This window comes from Papaver somniferum, unplaced genomic scaffold, assembly GCF_003573695.1.
Source record: "Papaver somniferum cultivar HN1 unplaced genomic scaffold, ASM357369v1 unplaced-scaffold_107, whole genome shotgun sequence".
NCBI classification, from domain to species: Eukaryota; Viridiplantae; Streptophyta; class Magnoliopsida; order Ranunculales; family Papaveraceae; genus Papaver; species Papaver somniferum.
The window spans coordinates 2,385,495-2,401,245 of NW_020619603.1; the positions used below are offsets into that span (position 1 = coordinate 2,385,495).

The following is a 15,751-nucleotide window of genomic DNA, read 5'->3' on the forward strand; positions in this document are numbered from 1 at the left end:
GTTCTGCGACGCTGTTATGTTGTGTTGTTGATAATTTCGCTGATGCATTATTGTTGCGAGAATCTGATCCTACAAGTGTAGAGTTAATCTACACTGGAGTCCACCCCCTTTAGATGCTCTTAAAATTAATTTTGATGGTCTTTCCATTATGATATTAAAAATGGTGGCATATGACTTATATTGCGTGATTTTGTAGGTGCCATAAGGGATCCAGATGCATCTACTTAGAAGCTGCGTGGAGTATAGAGCATGTAGAATGTGAAGCTCTATGGGAAGCTGTCAAGTGGGCTGAAGAGATGCAACTAGTGAAAGTTTACTTTGAGCTGGATTCTCAAATTATTGCAGATGCGGTTAACAAAGACAGTACGAATGTAGATTGGAGGATTCGTAATTTGCTCTTGGATATTAAAACTACTAGTTTTTCACCGTGCTATGCACGGGTTTGTTTCTCGTTCATGAAACATAAGCTCAAGCATTTATCAATAAATTAATAGGATACCAAAATGATAAAAGGACTTGTTGTCCAATATTTTCAAAGAGTACAATTAATAAAAAACCCTGTGCCATAAATAGATATTAAAAAGTCATGGACTTATAGTCATTTTTCTATCTCCTTTCTTTCCTTCCTCCTTTCTCTCCCATAATTTTTTTTTCCGACTTTTTACCGTATATGTATATGCATGAAAAATTGCCGCAGTGATATACAACGTTTATGACGACTTTTCATCTAGTCAATAATTATTATGAAAATATTACATTATATAGGGAATAATTTAAACAATTATTTGTAAACTATTTTTGTTATTTCTCCGATAATGAATTTCTGAAAGCGAGAATTTTGAAAAAATAACGATAATGTTTTTAGTATATAATTCTACATTGAAAAAGGACCAGATCGAGTTTTATAAGTTTTTTTCAACGATTCCATTATTGGGATAGTAATGAGTTAAAGTGGGTCCCATAATTTATCTCATGAAACTAAACCCGGGAAGAACCCGCTGTGTACAAAAAAACTCCGTCGATTAATGATAATTTTCATCACGGATAATTCTACGTTATAAAAAAGTCTACTGGATTTTATCCCATGTGAGGATCAAGGAAGTTCATTGGATAGTAATGAGTTAACATGTGTCCTGCTATTCATCTTTGTTTTACCACTCTGCAGTCTATACTCTCTGATATCTTTGTTAATATTTTTTTTCACATTTCTCTAGTATTTATTCTTGATATATTGAGAAAATTACCTGAAACAATTTACATTTATTTTTCCCACCCGATTTCAATGTATATCCTCATTGTTTATGAACGACTTTTTGAGTTACATGCTTCAACTTATTGTTTTTGGACGATTTTTTGAGTTACGTATTCCAAAGAAGTGCATCTGAAAGAGAAAAAGAAACACACCATTTATATCAGAGCGAACAGTAAATCTTTACGAATGGAGATCAATTAGATAGAGCTTAAATTTCTATATACCTTGAAATGAGTCACACGTTCCAGTTGACAGCCTAAAATTCGTACTCTTACTTTAATCACAACGTCGGTTTAAATTGGATTGCATTTAGCTCAAAAAAAAAGGAGAGATAAATATAATACACAAGTAGATACTGTGAATTGCCTAACACCAAGAAGAGATCTTGAATGAACATTCAGTATTACGATCCAGGAAGTAACTAACACCAAGTACAACTCATGTAGTCCTTTTACCATACACTTGCTCGACATATCACTTTTTGTACACCACTTGCAATACTAACATTTTCAAGCAATCACCAATCAGTGGAGATATTCAAGACCACTTTATCCCGTGTGAGGATCAAGGAAGTTCATTGGATAGTAATGAGTTAACATGTGTCCTGCTATTCATCTCTGTTTTACCACTCTGCAGTCTATACTCTTTGATATCTTTGTTAAATTTTTTTTTCACATTTCTCTAGTATTTATTCTTGATATATTGAGAAAATTACCTGAAACAATTTACATTTATTTTTCCCACCCGATTTCAATGTCTATCCTCATTGTTTATGGACGACTTTTTGAGTTACATACTTCAGCTCATTATTTTTGGACGATTTTTTGAGTTACATATTTCAAAGAAGTGCATATGAAAGAGAAAAAGAAACACACCATTTATATCAGAGCGAACAATAAATCTTTATGAATGGAGATCAATTAGATAGAACTTAAATTTCTGTATACCTTGAAATGAGTTACATGTTCCAGTTGACAGCCTAAAATTCGTATACTCTTACTTTAATCACAACGTCGGTTTAAATTGGATTGCATTTAGCTCAAAAAAAAGAAAAAAAGAGAGAGATAAATCTAAAACACAAATAGATATTGCGAATTTCCTAACACCAAGAAGAGATCTTGAATGAACATTCAGTATTAAGATCCAGGAAGTTACTAACACCAAGTACAACTCGTGTAGTCCTTTTACCATACACTTGTTCGACATATCACGTTTTCTACACCACTTGCAATACTAACATTGTCAAGCAATCACCAATCATTGGAGATATTCAAGACCACTTTCGTGTCCTAATCTGATGAAATCATTATTATAACTCATTCAAATAGTGTAAAATGAATAAACATATTACTGATAAAAAAAATAAAAAAAATAAAAAATATTGAAACAGACACAAAATCGCAAAACTAAGAAATACCATCTAACCTTTCACAAAGGCCAACAATATTAGCACGAGAATCTAGCTCACATCTTATGCATGTGAGCTCATACGTAAGCAGATTTCATATTTCTTAACAATGACAAGTCACAATAGGTGGATTTCTCACTTTTCCATAATCGAAGCTTCCGTACCATTCCAATCATAAAAATTCAGGATCCAAAATTAAGTAACCATTGAGTTTAATTAAAATTCTCAAATAACAAAAAAATAAACGAAACCGCTTACCGGTTTAGTGGGAATAGCCATTGAAAAAAGAGAAGCAAATCTCAGATATTTATCAATCAACCCTGCAAAAACAAAAGAAATGATTTCAACTTACACCAAGAAACAATTGACAATTTTTCTATCACGGAATAAGATCCTAACAATTTTCGATTTTAATAAATAATTAAAAGAAAAATGAAAATCATCCGACCAGTTTTCAAAGGAGAAGAGCAACAATCGACTGCGCACATTTCTATTATATCCTGCAAAACAAATACGACAACCACAATTGTAAGCATGCATAAACGAAATAAACAAAAAAGAAATTTTTTTTTATAGAACCCACGCCGTAAGAATGAAGCTTGGTTTTTTCTCAAGCGTTTTTATACACGATGAGAATATTATTTTTGGATTTATGTCTTATATTTAATAAGAAAAATTACAAAGATTTTTCCTTCCCTAATTTTGTTTGCGTATAGAACTTTTAGAATTAAATATATATTATAATTACCAATATTAGATATATTATGGAATTAAATAAATTTTTTTATTAACAAGAATAAATGCTGCAATTAATTTTGTTTTATTTTTTGAAAATATCTAAATTATTGTTATTTTTGGTTCATTTTCTGAAAATATCTAAATTTAAGTTTATACATCAACGGAAATTTTTTTTTTAGTAATATTTTACTTATTTTTGTCCAGAAAATACGAAGAAATTATTTTATCTTACACTTATTATTTTTTTTTGGAATGAATACTATATTGCTAAGAAACATACTCCCTCTGTTTCGGAAAGACTGTCCTCTATTCTATTTTCGCCTGTTTCAAAATTGTGTCCAACTTTTGTTTATAATCATATTTTTCCAATGAACTCTCTGATGTACCCTTAAATTTTTATATTCATAATTTTATTTTTAACGGGACTGAATCTAAGATATTAAAGAAATCTATATGATTAAGGAAATAAATATATCTTTCCTTCCTTTTAAGAGAATATATATTTGGTTCCAACAATTAAATTCCATATACAATTTATACTCCATAAATTTGACATCTTTAATTTTTCATTTTATGTTTTGTATTTATAACCTTCCTAACAATTTTAGGTAGTTTTTATTGGTAATATTTTTATCCAAATAAAATAGGAAAGTAACTAAGGGTAGTCAAGTAAAATACTACTGTCTTCATAATATCTTGATAAAGTCAAAACGAACTGTCTTTTTGAAACGGAGGGAGTATCTTATTTTTTCTTTTTAATTATAGAAAAATAATTTAAGAAAAAAAATCTTTACAAATTGGGATAACTATTGATTATTGATTCGTAGTTGTTTTTTTTTCCCATGCTTGTTTGCTTGTTTGTTTTGTATTAGCTTAATTTAGATCATGATCTTTGCTCTAAATTATAAAAATCATAAAAACTAAGTAACCACTGATCAGTGAACGGTCCAATCATAAAAATTCAGGATCCAAAACTAAGTAACCACTGATTTTAATTAAAATTCTCAAATAACAAAAAAATAATGAAATCGCTTACCGATTCACTGGGAATAGCCATTGAAAAAAGAGAAGCAAATCTCGGATATCTATCAATCAACCCTGAAGAAACAAAAGAAAAGATCTCAATTGACACCAAGAAACAATTGACGGAATAAGATCCTAACAATATTCGATTTGAATAAATAATTAAAAGAAAAATGAAAATCATCAGATCAGTTTTCAAAGGAGAAGAGCAACAATCGACTATGCACATTTCTATTATATCCTGCAAAACAAATACGACAACCACAATTGTAAGCATGCATAAACGAAATAAACAAAACAAAAAAAAAGAAAAATAAAATTATAAAACCCACGCCGTAAGAATAAGGCTTGGTTTTTTGTCAAGCGTTTTTATACACGATGAGAATATTATTTTTGGAATTTATACACGATGAGAATATTATTTTTGGAATTTATGTCTTATATTTAATAAGAAAATTACAAAGATTTTTCCTTCCCATTTTTTTTTTTTTGCGTATAGAACTTTTAGAATTAAATGTATTTTGTAATTACCAAAATTAGAAATTATGGAATTAAATATAAAATTTAATTACCAAAAATAAATGCTGCAATTTGTTATAGGACCTATGGCCCACGGATGTGCGGTCCATTAGACCACTAGGGTTTTCCCTTCTACTTGTATAAACAGAACACTAAACCTATGTAATGGAGTTCCCCTCTCTGGTTAATGAAATACTTCTTCTCTTTCTTCCTCTCATTCTTATTCTTACTACAATACGTTATCAACACGAGCTCTAACCGTGCAACAATTTTTTTTTCTCTTTCTCTGCTCTCTAAACAACAAATCGGTGAATACTGTTTAGGAAAAGCACTGTCGCCGCCTGGTCTGATTTCGATACCTTCACTTGTTTCTTTATTTTCCAATCATCGATTTGCGTAAAAGGAATGTCATCCTCAGAAGAGATTGAGTGCATAGCTGGTAGGCTTTTAAGAGTGTAAAATAAGAGCAAGAAAGAAGCCTACTTGTTATACCTGCAAGTGTACAGGGTCTGTTGTAGTAGATGTGTGCAAGTCAGGGTCGAACCACAGAGACTAGGTGTGTGCTCTAAGTGTAGCAGTGGTAGTGAGCTAATGAAACAAAGGAAATGGCTCAAAGGATTTCCTCATCACCCTAGCTATGAGCTTAGAACATGGAAATTACACTTGAAACAACATTGCATTCAAACAAAACATGAACTGAAGATAACACAGTTGAGGAACTGGCTAGTCCAGTCCTCTTGAGTGAAGCTCTGGCTAGCCCAGGCATGGTTTCTACAACACCCATAACATCAATTTATAGTTTTTACAAAACCCTAAATTTCTACAAACCCTAATTTGAAAATCCCTAAATTTTTGAATTGAAAATTACCCACTGATTTTGATCTGATTTTGTCTCTGACCCAGGTTTTCTTCTTGTCTTCTGCTTCATCTCCTGCGCTTCTTGTCATCTCTGAAATACTAGCTCGAGATGTTTTACAAATCCCACACCCTAGGGTTCAGAGAAAGAGGTGCGAGTTTTGTAAAATGTCTAGGCTAGTAGAGGGATGGGTTTTGGGAGAAGGACTGAGCTGATGGAGGTGGTGGCAGTGATAGAAATGGTTGCGGCAGAGGAGACAGAGGAGGAGGTGGTGAAGAGATGGAGTTGCAGAGCTCTGGTCGGGGAGAAAATAGTTTTGGGAGAAAGGGAGAGTTTGGCTCGACTGGTGTAGAAGATATTTGATGATTCGGTGTTGAGCGGTACATCGGAGTCTGATGCACAGCGAACGAACGACGCTGGATGATCAGTTTTGGATGTAATTGAACGGCACGATAGGATGAAGCTTGGAGCGACCGTTGGATGATGAGATGCAACGAAACTGACGGCTCAAGATGGGGTTATGTACTATGGTGTTTGACAGGAGCTTTGGATTTTGATGCACAATGATGAGGTGGCCGTTGGATGATGAGATGGATCAAATCTGACGGCTCTCATGGAAATGGGTATGGATAATGGAAATGGATTTGGGTAAGGGTTTTGGGCCTTGGGTATGCCAAGCCTATATCTTCTTTAAGAACAATTCTTCCTCTTCAAGCCCACTTCTAATTGATCCGGCTCTTGCAAACATCATTCTTCGCTTCCTCCTAGCGGGAGTCTTTGCCGTTCCTTTGCTCTTTTCGCTCCGTGAGATAACCAGGCTTTATTTAGTACCTAAAAATGCAAAATTAATTAAGAAAAATATTTATTCTTGAAAACAACGAAAACACAGAATATGGGATAAAATGGAGCGTTAGTGCACAAAAGATGAGTTAAATGCCAATAAAAATGTGCAAATATATACAATATTTGGCCCTCATCAAATACCCCCAAACCTGAATTTTACTTGTCCTCAAGTAAAACAAAACTAAGGAAATCCTAACTATACCACTGTCGCTGGTCTCTCGATTGGATTTAGCGAATGCAATAAGCCTTTTAAACCACTAAGTGTCCCTAGTGGACGAGTGAAGTCTCGTGAAGGTTTGCTTAGAACGTACCTACAAAGTTCTAGGACAAAATATAAGCTCATATTCCATCAAATGTGACATGTGCAAGACAGTTTAAGCTCACAGCAAAATGGAGATGTCAATCTAGCTATCTAAGGCACAATCCTAGCACTGATAACAAATAAAGACATGTGATAAGAGTGTAAAGTGTATCTACACATGTGTAAAGAAAGATCGGATGTTATGACTACTAATCACCAAGAGATAGTTTCTCAGGCTAAGAACCAAGGTCGAAATATAACTAGCTGTCCGGACTTTACGAGAATTGTGAATGAGTTGGAGGTATTTCACAATTACTCGCGTTGTACATCAATGGCATACACCCTTCCTTGCTTATAACTCAAAAACACAAAAGATGACTCTTTACATGACTCTTATTTACATTGACTACTCTCTTTTATTTTTAGACAAGAGAGAATGGAATTGCTAAATACTTGATTTTTTTGAATTTTTTTTCTGATATTATTTTTTTTTTCCTGAATATATACATCGGTTTTTTTTTTTTTTTGAAGAAGGAATTGATTTTTACATATGGTAGCTCTTTTGATACATAACAAAAAGAAATAAAAAATTACATGACACTTTGCAAGAGGTAGCCCTTTTTGATGCACCCAGTTAAATTCGATGGTTGTCTTTCTTAATGTAACCTCCACCTTCTATCCCAACCAACCAAAGAACAAGCTAGTCAAGTTTCGTTCAGTATTCTAAAGTGATTGGCAACTAAAACTTCCGATAGAACACCTCAAGGATGAGGCTATACATGTATTGGTAGATCGTGCGCGTGCAAGTTTCTTATCACTATGTGAATTGTGCTAGAATCAGGGGTGCCTAAATATCTAGACTAAGAATCCTAATAAAAATACATATTTGCCCAAGAGTCAACATTTCAAGGTAAATGAGCTCCATTTTTATGTTTTTTTCAATTTTTAATTTTTAATTTTGATTTTTTCATTTTTTTCAAAAAGGAAGAGTTCAATTTTTTCAATATAGCATGAGTTCTTGTTTTCAATTATGGCATATTATCATGGTATCTACTTTATACCCCCAAACCTAAACTAAACATTGTCCTCAATGTTTCAAAAGATGAATAAAAAGAATTATAATACAACATATGAAGAGGATCATGTTGAGTAGAGAAAAAGGAAAGAGAATACCCGGATGTCGGCGAAAGCAAGATTAGAACTCCGTTATTCAAGGCAAAAATCCAACATATTTCAGCCGAGATCATATTGGATTAGCAAAACATATACAAAAGGAACAAAAGGATTTTTAAAATTTTTATCTACTGGATTATATACAAAAAATTCACCATACACTAACAATCTAAAGAGTTGAGGATCAACCCAAAAGACAAAGTGTAGAGGTTTCAACAGCTTCACACAAATATAACAGGAAAGAAACGCAAGTGAAACTGTGAAACAAAATGAGATACCCCCAAACCTGGATTTTTCAACGGATAAAATTTTGGAAACAAAATATCGCAGTTTTGGGGGTTCATCATGTACAAGGTCTACCTCAAAGTGAACTTTGGTAGGGACGGGTACACATGCTAATTCCAACTGTGGCTCCTCAAAGATATTATACTTAGATGCAAAATAGTCCAAAAGGACTTGGGAAGCATACAGTTCCAATCCTAGATTAGGAATTTTCAGAAAAGTTGGTTTGACAATATCGGTACAAACCAAATCTAGGTTGGGTGGAAGGACATTAGATTGTGACTCAGGCAGGACGATAGGCACATCATTATTAATCAAATAAATATCTCCTAAGTCTTCTACAAGTGTCACAACATGCTCACAATCATCAAACAAATTATCAAGTCCACAATCAGAATCATCATCATCAGAAGAATTATTCTCATGCATCGGCAAATCAGGAGAAATATCACAACGTGACCTAGGTAGAGAATCAGACACATCAAATATATTTTCATGCATATTAACATTAGTGTCTACAGAAGATTCAACTATTCCTATGTCATGCTCATCTTCGAAGAACAATTGTACGAGTACCATATCAATATCAAAATCATATGATTTGCTAGGAGTATTAGAAGAAACAACATTCATGAAGGTCAAGGGCGAGAAGCCATATGTTATTGAACCAACAGGTTCCACAATATTTTCATGTTCTTCTAACATATCATCATAATCATCATCATGGTAGCATGCATATTGGTCCTCATTAACAGTGGTGGTGTCATTAGTCAATTCATGTTCCTCTAAATTAGGTTCATATTCAACATCATTTACATGAATGGGACTAGACACTTCATTAGGGACAACATACATTTCCTCATGAATTTCCTCCTTTTGTAGGTGAAGCAAAATCTGATCTAAATATGCCTGAATTCGTGATGTAGATATATCGAAGTTTTGCTCACTGAGTGCTTCATGGTGGAGTCTAAATTCATGGGAGTACAAAATTCTTCATGTTCAAATTGTGGTGATTGGTACATGTGTGCATGGTCATTAGGGTTTATAAAAGATTGATCGCAACCCTCAAAGGTTTGATTACGGTCCCAATGATTACCAGCCTCACAATTTATGGGCATTTCATACCTTGGATTTTCTCTAGATTGCCTAAAATTATGCAAAATATGACAATTCTCAACAGGGTGATCTAAACTACCACATGCGGGACATGCATAGATTTCAGGTTGCCTAAGAAAATTAGATGTGACAGATTCCTCATGTGATTGCATTTCTAAAGCTGCTATTCGAGCTTCTAATTGATCCACAAGAGATGATTGTGTAAGTGAGGCATTAGCAAAACGTTCATTTTCATGTTGTGATGAATGATGCATGTGTGAATAGTCATTAGGGTTCATGTATTGAGGCTCGGGACTTTGAAAATGTCCATAATAATTCCTATAACTATTGACATCATGGTCTATGGGAGGTTCATAACGTGAAGTATGTCCATACGCAAGTTCTCTAAGGGATTTGTTGTATTCCCCAACTGTAGACCAAGATCTAGACATGATTGGGCTCAAAAGCTAAGTAACTATGTTAGAAAGCCCAAAATTTGGTTTTTAATGGGTTTGGATTTTTGGGAAAAATTTGGTTTTTATGGGTAACATTTGGTTTTGTCGGGTTTGAAAAAGAAATTTTGTTTTTAATGGGTTTTAGAAAATTTGGACTTAATGGGAAAAGAAAACACTTTGGTTTATTGGGTTTTGAAAACTTTGGTTTTATGGGATAAAAGGCCAAGCCCACTGTTGGGTTTTGGAAAAATTGTTGTGAAACAGAGCCCAACTCTCGGCCTAGAGTTTGGGTACACGGCCCACTAACGACTTCAGCAAGCCCAGAAACTAACGAAGCGCAGCTGAGTTCAGCTGGGTTCTGGGTTTTCAGTGACTGAAGTGTGAGGCCCAACTGGGTTTTTGGCTATTGGGCTCTCAGTTTGTTGAAGGACAAGGCCCACTTGGGCTTTTGAAAAAGTTTTACAAATGTTGTTGGGTCAAGCCCACAGGTAATTAATTACAAACCCAACAGAAAATATAAGCCCAAACATTGGGTTTAATATTACAGGCCCACAAGAAAAATGGAAGCCCACAGTTTGGGTTCTCTTAATGGGTTTAGACTTACCTTTGAAGCACAACCCAGCTGTTCAGTTTGGTTGCAAAAGCCCAGTTCGGCTTTGAATCACAGCAACAGCAGCTCCAGCAGGAGGTAGCAGCAGCTTGCCTTTGCACAGCAGCAACAGCTGAGGCACATCAGCAGGACCAGGAGCAGCAGCAGGAGAAGCAGCTCAGCAGCAACAGCAGCACCACAAGTTCAGCAGCACCACAAGCAGTAGCTGAACAGGGGCAATGTTGCAGGCTTGGCAGTAGCAGCTCTATTTGGGCTTCACAGCAGCACAACAACACCAGAGGTTTGTTCTCAGCCTCACAGCAAGGTCACAGTACCTGGTCACTCAACAAAAATGTCAAGGACAGCAAAGAAAGGCAGTGAACAAGAACTGTAACGCAAGATTGACTGCAAGAATGTAAAGATGACTAATATGCAAATATGATATGCAATCAGGACAACAAGATGCAATGAGTATGCAATGCAAAGATGAATATGCAGTAATGAATGCAAGTTATGATGAGATAAATGCTTACACTAAATGATTATACTAAATGAAAGATATGCAAGTGAATAGCAGCAAAAGAAAGCAAGGAAAAACAGCAACCACACAATGCCAAGTCCCCGGCAGCGGCGCCAAAAACTCGGTAGGCTTTTAAGAGTGTAAAATAAGAGCAAGAAAGAAGCCTACTTGTTATACCTGCAAGTGCACAGGGTCTGTTGTAGTAGATGTGTGCAAGTCAGGGTCGAACCACAGAGACTAGGTGTGTGTGATTGAAGGTTTCCTAGCTAAGCTAGATCTCTAAGTGTAGCAGTGGCAGTGAGCTAATGAAACAAAGGTAATGGCTCAAAGGGTTTCCTCATCACCCTATCTATGAGCTTAGAACATGGAAATTACACTTGAAACAACATTGCATTCAAACAAAACATGAACTGAAGATAACACAGTTGAGGAACTGGCTAGTCCAGTCCTCTTGAGTGAATCTCTGGCTAGCGCAGACATGGTTTCTACAACACCCATAACATCAATTTATAGTTTTTACAAAACCCTAAATTTCTACAAACCCTAATTTGAAAATCCCTAAATTTTTGAATTGAAAATTACCCACTGATTTTGATCTGATTTTGTCTCTGACCCATGTTTTCTTCTTGTCTTCTGCTTCCTCTCCTGCGCTTCTTGTCGTCTCTAAAATACTAGCTCGAGATGTTTTACAAATCCCACACCCTAGGGTTCATAGAAAGAGGTGCGAGTTTTGTAAAATGTCTAGGCTAGTAGAGGGATGGGTTTTGGGGGAAGGACTGAGCTGATGGAGGTGGTGGCAGTGATAGAAATGGTTGCGGCAGAGGAGACAGAGGAGGAGGTGGTGAAAAGATGGAGTTGCAGAACTCTGGTCGGGGAGAAAATAGTTTTGGGAGAAAGGGAGAGTTTGGCTCGACTGGTGTAGAAGATATTTGATGATTCGGTGTTGAGTGGTACATCGGAGTCTGATGCACGGCGAACGAACGACGCTGGATGATCAGTTTTGGATGTAATTGAACGACACGGTGGGATGAAGCTTGGAGCGACCGTTGGATGATGAGATGCAACGAAACTGACGGCTCAAGATGGGGTTAGGTACTATGGTGTTTGACAGGAGCTTTGGATTTTGATGCACAATGATGAGGTGGCCGTTGGATGATGAGATGGATCCAATCTGACGGCTCTCATGGAAATGGGTATGGATAATGGAAATGGATTTGGGTAAGGGTTTTGGGCCTTGGGTATGCCAAGCCTATATCTTCTTTAAGAACAATTCTTCCTCTTCAAGCCCACTTCTAATTGATCCGGCTCTTGCAAACATCATTCTTCGCTTCCTCCTAGCGGGAGTCTTTGCCGTTCCTTTGCTCTTTTCACTCCGTGAGATAACCAGGCTTTATTTAGTACCTAAAAATGCAAAATTAATTAAGAAAAATATTTATTCTTGAAAACAACGAAAACACAGAATATGGGATAAAATGGAGCGTTAGTGCACAAAAGATGAGTTAAATGCCAATAAAAAGGTGCAAATATATACAATATTTGGCACTCATCAATAGCTGATAGTGGCACCACACACACTATTTTAAGAAGTAAGCAATTATTTTTTGACTTAATTCCTTATAAATCCTATGTGACTACGAAGATTGGATCATCACAAGTGATAATTGGGCGAGGTAATGCTCATTTTTTTGCCAAATGGCACAATGATTAAAGTCACAGAAGCTCTATATGCACCAAGAGCTAACCGTACCTTGTTGAGCTTCAAAGATATCCGTGCAAATGGTTATCACTTGGAAACTCATTATGAAAATGGAATTGAATATATAAATATTATCTCTAATACATGTGGAAGAAAACGCATTTTAGAGAAATTAATGAGTCACTCTAGTGGTCTGTACACTACTACTATTCGGATTATCGAATCACATGTTGTTAGCAATGATGAACTGTTGAACAGTGACTTATACAAGCTTTGGCATGACTTCTTGGGGAACCCGGGTCGTGATATGATGATCCGTGTTTTAAAGAACTCACACGGACATCCTTTCTTTCGAGTGAAAAGTAAAATGAGACAAAAAACAGTTACAATGCAAAGTAACAACGTCTGCCAACCACTGACATCTACAACAAATGATGTGAACCTCTCTCTCATTCTATTTCATGGACTTTGTCAAAAGCACACCACTCATTTTTCAAAGCTTGTTCTTTAGCAAAGACAGGAGCGAGACCATCTTATGCTAAAGATACAAAACAAAACATTCCATTCTTACAAAGAATACAAGGTGATATTTGTGGACCTATACATCCAGAGTGAAGACCATTCAGGTATTTTATGGTTCTGGTAGATGTTTCGAACCGTTGGTCACCCGTTGCATTACTGTCCAAAAGAAATGCTGCCTTTGCAAAGCTCCTAGCACAAATTATACGTTTGAGGGCTCACCATCCCGATTATCCAATCAAGTATATCAGACTTGATAATGTTGGATAATTTACATCTAAAGGATTTGATGATTTATGTATGTCTATCGGAATTGACGTAGAGCATCCTGTACCCCACGTACACACTCAAAATGGTCTCGCAGAAGCTATCATCAAAAGGTTACAGATGATAGCTAAGGAATTGGTTATGCGATCCAACCTGCCTATTACTGCCTGGGGGTACGCCATATTGCATGCAGCATTACTTATTCGCTTTAGACCCACTGCTAGCTAACCATTTTCTACGTACCGGTTGATAACTGGATATGAGCCTGATATTTCACATTTATGCATTTTTGGTTGTGCTGTATATGTGCCTATTACGCCCCCACAACGTACTAAGATGGGTCCCCAAAGACGCTTAAGTATTTATGTTGAATATGAATCCCCAATAATTATCCGCTATTTTGAACCTTTGACAGGCGATCTCTTTACCGCTATATTTGCGGACTGTCACTTTGATGAGACAACCTTCCCGTCGTTAGGGGGAAGTATGGAAAAGTATTTCCTAAGGGAACGACAGGAATTGTCGTGGTGTGTCCCCACCTTGTCTCATCTTGATCCCCGCACCTCACAATGTGAAAGTGAAGTGCAAAGAATTATTGATCTTCAAAATGTGGCAAACTCAATGCCTGATGCATTCACTGATATTGCTAAAGTGACGAGATCATACATACCAGCTGCAAACGTGCATGCCTGCAAGGTTAGAAATCCCTAATACGGGAAAAGGCACCTTATATAGATGTGTCAAACCTACACTTGGTGGAAGTGTAACTGAGGCCGTGTCCCCCCAAAGGAAGAGGGGAAGACCACCTGGTTCGATGGATACTCACCCAAGGAAGAAAAGAGTGAGTAAGGCACAGTCTGATCCATTCATCATCAATACAGATAATCCCTCTCATGAAATTGTCTCTGATTATAGTTATGTCCATGAATCAATACTGGGGACGCTCCGATGTTTGAAATGATTCCACAGAACAAATAAATCTCTATGGATTATGAGAGTGCATTCGTGTTGATGGAAAGATCCTCCACGCAGATTGATGATGCATTTGCATACACCGTTGCTCAAGAGATCATTGAGCACGATGATATCGAACCACGCTCTATTGCAGAATGTCAAAAAAGAGCAGAATGGCCTAAATGGGAAGTTGCAATCCATGAAGAATTAAATTCACTGGCAAAGAGACGGGTATTTGGTGCGGTAGTGCTAACCCCACTAGGCGTAAAGCGCGTAGGACATAAATGGGTATTTGTCAGTAAGCGTAACGAGAAGAATGAAGTCTTGAGGTATAAGGCTCGCCTTGTGGCACAAGGTTTCTCACAACGCCATGGAATTGATTATGAGGAAACATACTCTCCCGTAATGGACGTCATAACGTTCCGCTACTTAGTTAGCTTGGTAGTTTCAGAAGGACTTCAAATGTAGCTTATGGATGTGGTTACATCATATCTCTATGGGGATAGATTCAGATTTATACATGAAAGTGCCTGATGGCCTTCCATTGCCCTGAATCAAGTAACTCTAAACCACGGAGTGCGTTTTCAATTAAGTTGAAACGCTCATTTTACGGATTAAAGCAATCCGGGCGGATGTGGCATACCTGTCTAAGTGATTATTTGATTGTGAAGGGATATACAAATAATGAGTTATGCCGCTGCGTATTTATAAAGAAAACGAGTTCCGGATTTGCAATTATAGCCGTTTATGTTGATGATATGAACATAATAGGTACTCTTGATGAAATAAGAGATACCGCAAGCTACTTGAAATCTGAATTTGAGATGAAAGATCTTGGGAAAACTCGGTTTTGTCTAGGACTTGATCTAGAACACCGAGCCTGTGGAATACTAATCCACCAGTCTGCATATGTCCATAAGATACTTAGGCAATTCAATATGGACAAGGTGAATCCTGCTAGCACTCCCATGATTGGTCGAAGTTTAGATGTACAAAAGGATCCATTTCGTCCAAAGGAAGATGTCGAAGAGGTATCGGGAGCTGAAATTCCCTACCTAAGTGCAATAGGCGCGTTATTGTACTTAGCACAATGTACTCGACTTGATATATCATTCTCAATAAACTTGTTATCTAGATATAGCTCAACACCAACGCAGCGTCATTGGAATGGTATAAGGAATGTATTCAGCTACCTTAAAGGAACCATTGACATGGGTCTATTTTATCCCTATGAGGACGAAAGGAGGATTGCTAAATCAAC

General features: G+C 36.4%; 1 long non-coding RNA gene across 1 annotated transcript; it reads right to left on the reverse strand.

Moving 5' to 3' along the window:
• Positions 1–2,324: 2,324 nt before the first annotated feature.
• LOC113328146 lies at positions 2,325–3,255 on the reverse strand. The gene is made up of 4 exons (XR_003349274.1): positions 3,109–3,255; positions 2,919–2,980; positions 2,678–2,815; positions 2,325–2,546 (listed from the first exon to the last, which is right to left on the reverse strand). It is a non-coding gene; the product is annotated as an uncharacterized LOC113328146 (long non-coding RNA).
• Between the last annotated feature and the right edge of the window lie 12,496 nt (positions 3,256–15,751).